Source organism: Perna viridis, chromosome 12, assembly GCF_037379345.1.
Source record: "Perna viridis isolate PV_CMFRI_1.1 ecotype Kerala chromosome 12, ASM3737934v1, whole genome shotgun sequence".
Classification (NCBI taxonomy): domain Eukaryota; kingdom Metazoa; phylum Mollusca; class Bivalvia; order Mytilida; family Mytilidae; genus Perna; species Perna viridis.
Window position 1 is genome coordinate 19160174 of NC_142456.1, and position 14051 is coordinate 19174224.

At 34.7% G+C, this 14051-nt stretch overlaps 1 pseudogene; it reads right to left on the reverse strand.

Moving 5' to 3' along the window:
• Positions 1 to 5240: 5240 nt before the first annotated feature.
• On the reverse strand, positions 5241 to 6883 carry LOC148601584 (uncharacterized; annotated as a pseudogene).
• Between the last annotated feature and the right edge of the window lie 7168 nt (positions 6884 to 14051).

A 14051-nucleotide genomic window follows, 5' to 3' on the forward strand; every position in this document is an offset into this window, starting at 1 on the left:
CTAATCAACCAATCAGATTTTATCTTTCATGAATTTGAAAGCATTGTACCTGAGGATTCTAGTTGTTAGATCCTACATGTAGTGATTGAATGGAACGATATATTTAGCCTTAATGTTAATTTGATTGGCTGTTTCGTATCTTAGATAATAAAAGTAGAAAACGTACAAAACGGTTCTAAGCATAGGAAATATTCATTTTACTGTTGTCATTTCAAAAGCGCCATTTCTATTGACTCCGGCTTTTGACTCGTGGATTTATCGTCGTCATATGCCTCAAAATTGCAAATGCGGGAACTTAATAATACCTTTAGTGACGGAACACTAAAACTAGTTTTCACGAACTTCTAGATGTTTCAAACAGATTCTTTTTTAAGATTTAAAATAAAATTATAAAAAAAAAACAACCGTGTTACAAATAAATACAAATAAAAAATTGTAGGAACAAATATGTGCCCCTCATATTTAACAACCTATAGATACATGTAATTAAATTACTTATATAATCGGTCGATTATTGCATTGCTATTCGTGATTCAACTATACTAAAAAGCCAATTTTACATTGGTACAGAGAAATACAGCAATAAACAATAAAACAAAAACACAACTAACAATACATGGAAATAACATGCATCAATAACTATATACAATAGATATATTGTCATACAGACAGGAGATACAATTTATCCACGAGTTAAAACACTATTATTTATTTGTTTTATGAATTTACAACTCTATACCAGAGCAGATTATAAATCATAATTTCTTATATGAAAGTAACTGATGGAACATAAAAGTATTGTGATTTTTTTACATGACAATTGTTGACATACTTTGAAGGTTGCTCTACTTAAGGGGGTAGACCTAGATTAAGGGACATAACTCTTTCAAATCATTGGAACGTTTGTATTCAGCATTTTACATCAATCTCATGCAAGTATCAAAGTAACTTGGACTGATTTCCTTCTGTTTTCAATTGATTGCTTGATAGGCTCTGGTGAAATTGAATATGATGCAAATATATCACTGATTTCAAGAGTTGTGTCCCTTATTCTAGGTCTACCTCCTTAAATACCGGTATATTTTAACATATTATATAATATTTGAATTATACCTAATTCTCATTCATATTAAAAAACCACAGTCGTCAAATGTTTCCTTAACATATGCAATCCAATAAAATTGTCCTGCATTACCCTCGCTGACTTCCTTGCTAAAGTGTAAAATAAATAAGAAAATTTAGTATTCTTGCCTCTAACCAGTCTTGACAAAAAATTGCAGTTCATGAATTAATATCAACATCTATTGAATATCTTCCATAAATCATTTTAGATTATAACATTCCTTACTGGTTATTGATTTTACGGTGGAATTGGCCGTACGCAATCATTTGCAAATGAATGCGGCATGATCCACAATAAGATCCTGGAATAATTACTCTTACCATGAAATTAATCATAACCTTTCTTTCAACTCATTGCCATTAATGCAGACTTATATATAATTTAAGTACACTGTTACAGTATATTATCTTTCAGCATTTCATCTGGAAGAACCAAGCGAATGACACTCCAGTGGCGGATCAAAGGGGTGCAGGGGATGGTACCCCCCTTCTTAATGGAAAATTTGTAATTTTCATGTGTAAAATTGACAAAAAATAGTAAATAATATCATAGTACCACTTTTTTGCTGAGGAACCCCGATTGGCACCCCTTCTTGTCAAAGTGGCTGGATCTGCCCACGACATTCAGAGTTACACATGACGGGAAAACACTGATAGTATAGTAATTATGTATCATAACACCATTTAATCCAGGACTACTAGTATGTTTCGAACACCAACACATTATTCAGTTTATAAAGTTTCACACGAAAGAGAAGAAGGATGGATAAACTTTAAGTCCTTAATTTCCACAAATCTTAACTCACTTTACCAATTACTATGTTAACGATGGGAATACGACGTGGAAAATCAGTTCTCAGAATTGGTTTAAAGAAAGTATTAAGTCTTATTGATGTTGTTTCATAAATATATATTGTGCATATGGGCTTAATAGTTAACCGAAATTACTCATGGTGAAACCTATCCAAAGTGATCCCCGAATAATCTAAAAACCTGTCTAAACAAGACTCTTTTGAAAGTCCCTTTATATCAAATGAAATGAACTTTGAACCTTGGTAAACCGAACACCTGTCTAAACCGGACCAATTTTAAAGTCCTAAACGGGTTCGGTTTGGAAAGGTTCCCTGTATAATGAATCACTATAATTATACTGTAGTCATCGTCAATCTAATTGTTACTTGAACATTTAACCTACGTTTGGTGGCTAAAATCTTAAAATAAAATCATCATTAATTTTAAGCCTTTGATATGAATATGCTATTTACATGTACAATGCAAAAGAAAGGCAAGTACAATCAAAACTGTTTAATTGTATACTAATTCAGCAATAAACTGACTGTCTTAAAAGACTATGACAAAAATATTCTTATGCAATGCATCATTTGTATATAAAAACGACATTTCAGATGTGACCCAGATTTTCTATCCATTGGATAGTCACCCATATTTCAGTATCCATTGGATAGTCATTTAAGACAGGTTTCACTGTATTATAGAAGCAATGTTATACACGAGAAAGTACAGTTAGAAAGAGGGCGAAAGACTTATTTTACTAATGATAAATTTCAGTTACAGCAAACATGTTAGACATATTGGAATAATGGTAATACATGTTATACAATGTTCAGTACAGACAAACAGACGTGCTCGATAAGCTCTTTCATTTAAGAACTGAATGTTTCATTTTTTTGGTGTGTTATCGGCGTGCAAATGTGCTGACTGGTCACACGCTTCATTGAAAATGTGCTAGTGCTTCATGTCCAAATTGCGCGACCGATCAAAGCTTTTACACACTTAAACATCAACAATGGAATATTCAATTCTTATAATTACATTTCATATTTGTCTTATTTTATTTCTATTTTATCTAAAGTATACCATACAAAGCAGTCAATTACAAAAACTTAATTGTGGGCGTGGTCTATATAAATAGGTTGAAAACACCTGAAACGTCACATGTACAGTCGATTTCCGATTTGTGTCTTATTTATATGCACGGGTATGTATAATTTGCGGCAAGTAATAAATTGGTTGAAACTAAAATTGATGTATAGTTTCTTTTTTTCTTTTTTCTTTTGTTTTAACGGTTTATATTATTCTTATAATAAAATATGCATCAAATGATATTTGAATAAAGAGTAATCAAGGGAACCAAAATTCTAGCGGAACGATAAACTGACGAAAGTAACATTGAAACAACTAAATATACTACGAGGAGCACTTCAACACAATTAAAGATGTATTTTCCGTATATTTAGAATTTTACCTTTTTATTCAAATAATTTATCTTGTCATGGAAAATATGTCACCATTAGATAAATTGTTTTCCATAAAAACAAATGTCAATAATAAAATCGGATATGTAACAAAGCAATATAATACCCTTAAATGTTATTGATTACACACATCGATGCCATCATGAAGCTAACAGTTGAATAATTTTCTGTCAATTTATGGTGATGTAACAAAAACAAAAAACAAAAAAACAAAAAACAAAAAAACGCGATTACTTGCGATTCATTAGAATAAACTTTTCCACCAGAAACACAATTTACAACACAACGTTTTGTTTGATTTGAGAAAGAATACAAGAGGCGTGATCCAATCACAGGGGCTTGCTCCCACTATTAAACATGCAGTCCCACTAGTTCAACGGTATATACTAGTGGGCTGCATATTTGATAATGGGAGCAAGCCCCTGTGATCCAATACATATATATAGAAATTGAACAATCTTGATTTTTTCGAAAGTACATTGCTAATGAAAATCGTCATTTTCAATTATAAAAAAAACAAAAATGAATCGGTAGCCTCAATAACCCAGACTGTAGTGTCGATCAAGAACCAGTGAATTGGATATTAAAACCAGAAGTTCGAGTTTTATATGAATACTACCATCGCTGACGTCACGATAGTGTCTCAGTCAAACCTAGACCGTTTTACATCATCAAGGATTTATTGTTCCTCAAAATGTAACAAAACTTGAATATGTGAAATATAAACATTTCTTTCTTTGTTGAAGATACGAAATTAATAAAGATCCTTACTCGGTATTACATATTTACTTCTTGTCAGATCGGTGCTTGTAACAAGGTCAAAGGTTAATTTCTGATTGATAACCGTTGTGTGGACTTCGTCGCTTATTTGTAATAAGCGATGCCCGGATTAATCCTCAAGTCTGACGGGAATTATTTAGTTGCTTTGATAACATTTGGCAACGGTATTGTTTTACAATTAATCCTTTTTTCGTGTAACTTATAACATGAGCCAATCTGAAATTAAACTTATTCCACTTGCGTAGAGAGCAGAGTATCTTATTACTTTTAAAAGATCTGATGTGTAACAATATAAACAGCCATCCGCCCATAGACGAAAATCTAATTATACTAATATATTTTGAAATAACACATACTTTTTTAAAGGGGCGTGCCCAAGAAATATGACAACCGTGGGTAGTAGGGACATGATCTATTGAGGGCGACAGTCGTGTTCTTTTTTTTCCCTATTTCTATTGTGGGTTCATTCCACCTATTCCAACATTTTGAAATTTAAGTTAAAAAAACAAAAATTTCATGTTGGAATAGGTGGAATTATTGTGTAAACATTGGACAAACAATCGGATTAGCTTGTAAAAATATTATTTAATTGGTGATGTTAATTACAGGTAAAAAGGTGATTTTTTGGAAGAATGTTTGAATTAATATGTTTTGTAAATGTATCCTTTGCTTACTTCAGTACAGTTACTTTTGATTTTTTTTAATGTTTATTGGGAAACTGTGCTATAAAAACTGATTTTGTCTGATATTGTATTGTTGTATTCTGTTATATTTGTGATGACTTTGTCTGAATCATGCCTCCTGGTATCTTCATGGAATAAATGATTTGAACATGAGAAAAAGAAATTAAAACTAAATAAATTCATTTTTTTATTTTGTACATTTGATTATATATAAACAACATATTGAACAACTAAATTATTTAGCACTAACAAAATTCTTTGATCAGAAAGAAGCACAAATATAAACAAATTACTAAAATCATACTGCAATATTGCAAAAGTTAATTCAAGACAAAAAGCACAAATATACTGTTGAAACACAAATAAAACATAGTAAATTTCAGTCAATGTGTAACAAGTAAGATGGGGCATCAGCATACTGGACTGGTGTGAGTTCCTGGTTTTGAAGTCTGGTTTTCAGGTTGGCGAGTCTGTTGTCTATCTCTCTGTATTTTCTTTTCTTTGGCACTCGTTTACCACCAGCTGAATATTGTATTAGAGTCAATGCGAGTATTGCTTCTTCTTGTTTGAGTAGTCGAATCGTGTTGAAAATGTTCGGGTGTGGTGATTTTACAAGTTTCTTTAACTTCCCATGCCAACCTTCAAGGTGATTTGTAGTTCTGGATTGCGATGGCCTTCAACCCAGTAGCTGGTGACGTAGTCGGTGAAACCTAAAGTGTCAGTGTTGGTGTCAGCATCGTTGATGTCCTCAAGTGCATTAAACCATACGTCTTCAACAGTGTTTGGTGGTAGTAGTGGTAGTACAGCTGCTCTACGAACTAGTTGGTGGACATACTCATCATCTTTGTATGCAGTTTGAAGGCCATGTTTCTGTGCATTTCTCCATATACACTGGGTGTAGTGGAAGAAACAACCTTTGATGTTGATGCCAGGGAATACTGCATAGGCGGCATTGTGTACTGCTGTTTCGAAGTCTACAAACATGGTTGTCGGGTGAAGAGGAGTGTTGTTGGTGTTATATAGATCTTTGAGTATACTGAGTAGTCGAATATACTACGGTTGTTCTTTACCGGGTAGTAAACTGTACACCAGTGGAAACATAGTTCCATCAACCATAGCGTGAAGAGTATATAACTGGTAAAAGTAGGTAGGGCATGAGTAAAATGTACCATCAGCATAAATAGTAGTAGCTGCAGCTAAGTGAGTAAGGTTGGTTGGTGTACTAAATATCAACATGCGGCCATGTGTGTTGTCATCTGCTAGAAGAAATTGTTGTCAAACAGTTGTTTCATCCCATTCACCCTCAATATTAATATCAGCTGCTGAGTTTGGTAGTGCGGGTAGTAGTTTGTGTCTCTCGTTGTATAGGCTGCCTTTACAGGACTGGAAAGTTGGTATGTGTGAAACGAGATTATGTGTGTCATCATTCCACTCATGGTTGCGTAGTTTGACGAGTTCCTCTTGGTATATGCTAGGAATGGGTGTAAGTTCCTCTTTGCAACGTCTTTTCATCTTTCGTACGATGTCATCTACTGTAAGTTGCATTGTGTCAGGTTGGTGGTTGTGGTTTGCCATTACTTTGGTTAGTAAGTCATTATTAGTATTTATAGTCGCAGGACAGTTGCGGGTGGAACACTGCCAGTAACATCTCTCTCCACGTCTAGTTTTAACTTGGAATTTAAAGCCATTGTGGATCAGGTTCTGATTGCCTAGTCTGTTGGTGGTAAATCTAATGTCTAACTGTGCATATGCCATGTTTTACTATGAATGACTACAGACTGGCTGACCCTCACTATTTAAGCTCATTTTAAAGCTTGGGATGTTCAGCTTTGAACTGACATTTGGCATCAAGATAAAAGTGAATACTATTCATAAATCATTAAAATAAATTAAAAAGTAATAAGCTTGGCTTCATCAACCAAAACCAGCTTGGCATTGTCAATTATTGGCATGTTAAATGGTAGAAAGTTAAAATGGTTTTAAAAAGTTTAATATAATTTTTATTTTTATTTTAATAAAACATATTCCTCATTTTCTTATATTATGAGAATTTAATTCATTTTCACTCAAAATTTATTTTGTAGGAAAATTTATAAACAGTAATTTTTCATATTTAATTCTCAGGTAAATTTTACCTGTAAAACTAATTACTAATTATTGTAACAACATATTAGGCTATAACAACATCTATTGTTCTATGCATGTTGGAATAGGTAGAATATTTAATTTCAAAATGTTGGAATAGCTAGAAGACACCCTATTGTGTTCGCTATATTTAATTAGATTGAAATCTTGCTATTGTTATCGTGACACAAATCCACATGCCATTGTTCACTATTTATCCAATTTTCACTTAGATGAAAAGATAGAACGCCGAAAATGTGAGTTACTGTTTTTTTTAGGTAAGGAGGGGGTACTTCTTTTTATTTGCATTTTAATGTTTTATTGTATGTATACTTATATATTAAGTTTTTTTGGAGAACAAAATTATTTTTTTTATTCTCGCCACAGGCCGAGTTATTCATTTTTTTAATTCATCTACTGTTGTAAGATCCATAGTATCATGGCTGTGATGGTTCAGACTCTATCAAGCATGTCTCCTTAATATCGTTTTAGACATCCTTGTACTTACCATGTCCATTAAAAGCTCTCAAGAAAGGGCATGTTAGGGATATGATAATTATTTGATGGTCGTCATGAAACTTGAAAGTTCAATCACCTTGAGACCAAAAATACAATATCTTTTGTCTAATCACAGAAATATATCGGTTGCAAATTTTGTCAATTCGTCATTGAGGTTCGACCCCATCATCAGTCCCTGTTCTGACGTCTACAACAACACCACTTGCACCAAGTTCAAACCTCTAAAACACCCTGCTAACAATTGTGGGTTTTCACGGAAATTTCGGTGGGTGTGGGTCCCCATTCCTTCGCCTAAACGCCCGAGCAGCAATATTTCAGCTATATTCAGACGATGAACATGAAAGTGGTGATAAAATGAACATGAAATGATGATGATGATGAAATGAAATGAAAAAAGGGATGGGACACAAGGATAATAGGGTCGACAAATATTGATTGCCACAAAAGAAAAGGGAGGGATGGGTAGGGTCGGGCAATTTAGCCTCCTGTGGCGGAGCGCAAAGGTTCCTACTCCTATCGAATATACCACAGCAGGGTTCTTTAACGTGCAAGGAACGTGGCATCTTTCCCAACACGGGGCACCACTATGGTTTGCGGTCAGGTTCTCCGTATTATAGCCTGACATCCCCAGCATGTAACACGCCAGGGGTACCCCATTCCACCACCTGGGGCACACATCCCAGTTGCTCTGCGGGCAAAGCGCCTAGCCCCCGGCTAGGTTTCTGAGCACTATTTAGACACCTTTTACGACAAGCTTAGCGCTGCTGCAGGCCTATTCTTTTGACACCCGGACCTGCACGGGCAGTTCTACTATTGAAAACCAAATTTGGTGGACAAAATGATTCACTGCAGCTAGTAGAACAAAGCTAAACACGAAAAATTAAATTATAACTTGGTCTTTAAATTTACTTAAATATTTACAATTTAATGTTTTTTTATTCTTTAAATTGCAAAATGCATTATGTTAGATAGTCAACTCGCATGTTTATACAACATTCAATCAGACATGAATTATCTTGATATAATGTTTCTTCATTTGCCACGAAGTTACCTGTGTTTATACAGTTCATTAATTTACCTGGATTAGCAAAACATAGACGGTCAATTTTCCATTGTATAGCGTACAATTCGAAATTTGTCTTACATTTTCTTATTTTGGAATGCAACTATGTGCTTAATTGTTTTTTTTTCTTCTTAAAAGAGGGGGGTCTCTTTCATGCTGAAATAAGTCGACGCCTTCCTAAGATATGAGTAATTTATACTTTGATAAGATATAATATTGTTTTATTCTATAAAATATGGTAGCATCCTCAAATGTTTCTAAATTTGTGGAATTTCGAATGAGTGTAAACATAGATAAATACTGTATAAAATGTAAAAAAATGTACATGGCATATTGAAAACTCGGTTATTCAAGGAATGTCCAAAACATTAGACAACTTTACAATATTTACAATTTTGTTATTGTCAAATAAAGATTATGATTACCAATGTTAAAACTTTTAAGGTGCACATTAGAGTACGTCATGGTAAACTTTTCAGCTCTGTGCCAAAAAGATTGCTAAGGTTTTAATGGAGAAGACCATGTTATTGTGTAAGTCATAAATATCGCAACTAATCTGTTAAATATTCGTAAAAATTCAATTGAAACAAAATAATTTCCTTTTCTTAGTTAATTAATCGAGATTTATAATAAAGAAATTTGAATTTCCCGCGCCACCATGATCGGTTGAACTGTGACGTCACGAAATCGGTTTGTAAGTTGAAAGTAAATAGGTAATTGATTACGATGTTCGAAGAAATCGCAAATTTGGGACTTTTCCCCTGTAATTTCAGCCCAAAATAAATGGAAGAAGAGATTGAGGCATAACATGTAAGCAAATGTCAGACATCATTGACGAACAACGGGATTTGCAGCCAGATGACTAGTATTTGTAAGGAAAATCTTATGGCTACTTCCGAAGAATGTTCGTGTTGCTGGTAAAAAAAACCCAAACTTTTAGAACATTTCTCTTTTATCATTCGTGCAATCGTAAGCTTGACAAATCATCATGTTTTGGTGATTAGATAAACAAGTCATAGAAATATTTACGGAATATTCTTTGTTTACACATTATCTGCAGTACTTATATCAGTACCAAACCGACTAAGTTACGTCACGAGCCAAACGGAAGCTATCGGTAAAAATCAAGTCTGACTATGATCTTCATTCAGATAGGAGAGTTCTGCAAGATGGCTATCCACTAATACTTCAAGAATTTCGAACTTTGCATAGCCTTGAGCATTTTATAAACGCGCATTTTGCATTAAATGTTATTTATTTTTGTTTACGTGGATATGATTTATCATAAGAGCCTAACTTAATGTGAAGGTGGTCTTTCCCTTTAAGAAATAATTCGTTGAGGGGGTAGATTTGTACTCATTTTAAGATGGGTACGGCATTTATATTCGATTATTTAACACCGAGCGATAGCGAGGCCAACCCATGTTAAAATGAGTACAAATCTACCCCCGCAAGGATTTATTTCTTTTCTACTATGACAAATACGGTAATTCTTGTGACGAAAAAATTCCCTAGGCGTAGCCAAAATAAAGGCTGTTCCGTTCAACCTCACCCGTATGGAAGTTGGATTAAATTTGTACATTTATGTCACCGTATGTGTTAAATGTGTGTATTTATATAATTCATTTCAATTAGATAACCTCTCAGCCGATAAATCATTGCGTAAACGTGTTTAAATGAGTGTTTTGTCTCGGAGCGACAGCGAAAGAAAATAGACAGTGCGCAGGTGCTAAAGGTGGGGTTGTACCGACATATACTGTTTGGCGACTTGAAGACGTCATATTAGAATTTCCATAAATTAACGTGTTACTGTGACGTCGTTAAAATCTATTTGTCCGTAAAGTAAGAGTAAAATCGGACTGCGATGAGCCAGTTTACGGTAATAAAAATGCAACTGCGATGCTTATTGAGATATTTTCTAATGCTGTCATTGTAGATTCGTCGTTTTTAAAGTTTTAAATAATTAAATAGTGTGCCACCGAGAAGCTTCAAAGCGAAATATAAATTTTCATGGGAAAATCTACCAAAAATACAATCCTCATTTAAAATTAGGTACTTTTTGTTGTTCATCAGTGACTCTCAATAGGACCTATACGAAAATTAAATGTAGCCAGGAATTTAAATTTTCATATTGCCAACTTTCAAGAAAATCTAGGAAGTAACATTTTTTATACCTAGATTTAAATTTTCTATGGCGAAAAAAATATATATTTCCAGGTGTGTAACTACCGTTACGCAAGTACATGGGCGCATTCACATCGTATTCACAAAAAGAGGAAGAGAGAGAGGGAGAGCGGAAGAAAGAATTAAAGTTTCTCGTCTCACCGGCGAAACTTTTCTCAGTTTCAGAGTACAGAGTAGTTTGTTGCCTAACCGATTCATTTCCCTGTATATCTTACATCAATGTTCGTCTGCAACGCCAATCAGACAATGCAGCGGAACATTCGGCATTTCTTTGCCCGCCCGTAAAAGTGTTCTATCCAACCTGCCCACAACAGAAAGTCATGAAGTTTCAAGCCCGGCTTCACAAGTTATGGAAGAGCCTGAAATTTCACAGCCCCTTGCTCAATCAGTCAGTTCCAAATCAGCCGAAGATAGTACATACCCTGATATTGGTGCCCTGTCAATGGAAGATTTGAAAAAAATGATATTAATTAAAGCAAAGTGGAATGACTCCAAATTCAAATTTCCAACAAGGTATTATTCTATAGCCCCACTCCCCCTTTCCAGTGTATTTTAAACGACTGTCTATGGTCAAAGAAACAAAACCAAGAAATATCAAGGAACAATCCGGAACTCTTTTAAAAAATCTCCATAGGTCAGAAAGAAATCACTGTACATTAGACATTATATTATTGAAACCAATATATACACATGTAGATTACAGGCACGGACCATAGATTTTCTGTGGTGGGCTTGGAAACTTTAAGATGTGCACGTACTCTTGAAAGCGTATCGTTAATTTTTATTGATCTTACACATAGTTAAGGAATTTAGAGGGAATGAAATTCGACTTTTTTTGTTTGACTTATTAGTTTTCTAATTAAAAGAATTTGGGCAGAAGTAATATTTTGCATATATTTCACCTAAGGTGCTTTCAGTAGCAGACAACATTATTTTTTAAACAAAAATCAAGGTCAGATTTTTGTTTTTAAAACCAACTTCCAACGCACCCAGCCCCCCTTACCCCCGCTTATGCACCAAACCTAGCTACCCACTCCCACTCCGAAAACCTAGTAGTCCGTGCCAAATTAAGTTCATAAGTTTGGATCAATGAATAGGAGGTATATTTGGGTTATATCACAATTTTTCCTCCATTTTTGCGCCTACCCCAAGTCAGGAACATCTGGTCTAACCACTCATTTATACTTTGTCGATTTTTTCCTCCATTGTTTAAAAAAAAATCCCAAGAGGAAGTAGAAATTAACCTTCAGTGTGTCTTGTTTCGTTGTCACTGTTAATAGTTCTATAATTTTGTGTCAAGGCCAGGGAGCTAGCTACAGCCTTTCATGTGGTGTCAGTAAGTCCCCACTAATCATTGAAGACCCATATATAGCCTTGGCCTGTTGAATTTTTTTATTATTCTGGTTGGATGGTTGTCTCTTTGATGTAGTCACTATTTCTTCTTTTATTATTTTCAAAACAAAAATATATTTTACAATGGTATATAGGCCCATTTTTTTTCTATGTGAGATGTAACATGTGAAAGACATGTCCCTGCGGTCCAGGTCCTATCCCAGAAATACCCCCATTAATTTATCTCTTATCTTCCACCGTGCAAAATGGAGGAACATAGTATTGTTTGACGGATGTTCTCGTCTTATGTCTGGGCTGGAAACAAAGCAAGGTGAGTTTCTTTCCTGTTTAATCGAAGTTCTTTGTGAAACCTTTTCATTTTGTATAAAGTGGTCATAAATTTAACAGTTCTACCATTGATTGATTGATTGATTGATTGTTGGGGTTTAACGCCCGAGCAGCAATATTTCAGCTATATTCAGGCGATGAACATGGAAGTGGTGATAAAATGAACATGAAATGATGATGATGATGAAATGAAAAATGTCTGTCCGTCCGTCCGAAACTTTCAAACATAACTCCTCCAATTTTCATCAATGATCGAACTTAAGTGGAATTTTTCACAGCACGAGCTCAAACGTATAAACAAACTTCAAGCTGTATATATTGAGTTTTCTCAATATCAAATTATATAAAATGTACAAAAATTATCATCTGAGGTATAATCGGTCATTAATAATTCCAGTCGCACGTCAATATATACATGTATACGGCACTTTTTTTAAATACTAGTTATAACAATCTGTAATGAGCTCAGTTTTAACTTAATTAGGAACAAACTCGTGTAATATTGTGATACGAGTATGCATCCGTTGCAGTCGTCGTCCGTCGTCTTCAATGTCTGTTTTTTTAAGCCTTCTCCGGTAAGATACTAAGGACGGATTTTTAACTAAACTTGGTAGGGATATTTCTTAAGACTTCCTCGGGGGCTTCTAGTAATTGTGGATATACCATAGTAATGATTTCATTCCTTTCCTACGTATCAAATAAGGGATTTTAATCCCTGATCAGATCGATTAGAGTGCAGCTATTTCGCTGTGCATATACATATAATTATGTCAAAGTAAGGGACCAGCAGCGTTTGAGGTAATCATTACCGATGTTTTGCCTCAGGGTACTCTCTGACTATACAGGTGTAACTGGATTTTGGTGATATTTACTGTGAATTAACATATACTGTGCGTCGTAAATAAAGATATTCTGATATGTTTTTCATTCAAACTATATCCTTCTAAATCGCTAGAATCGCGGAGCCTCCGGGAGATTCGTCCCCTTGACCCCCATCAAGGCTTTTCCCTGGACCCCCTTGGAGGCCTTAAGCGCCCCCTACACCCCTGTCGAAAAAGGCGTCCACTTCATTACAAGTCTAGTTACGCTCCTGATATTTACAGAATGAAAGCCATTTTATTAAGTTTTTCAACAAGCGGGTTGACAGTCTTATTGGGGGAAAGGAAGAACAGTAAACATTTTTCTTTGAAACTTAAAGTATTTACACTTCGGTAAGTAAAGGAATGGTTTGAAATTGTTATTCAAAGGTAACCAAGTACTTACCAGAGCTACAATAAGTCAAATATTTGAATTTGATGTCTACTGCTGTCCATTGCGGACATTAAACCAGTCTGTCGGTTTGGAAGGTTACTTCCCTTGGCTAAAAATATGAAAAAGTCTATTGTGCGGCGCGACTAGTAAAGTACAGCAACACATTATTTGATGGAAGCAAGCCCCTGCGGCTTACTTTAGCAATCTCCTTCGCAAATAGTATAGTCGCTATTTAAAGCTTTACATCTCTGTCACACTCAGTACTAGACCCCGCCTCAATATACAAATTATTACAAAACTACGTAAAAAACTCCGCGGAATGGCAGTGAGTAGTTCTCAAGCTAGCGGAGTGATACATACTGAATAGTT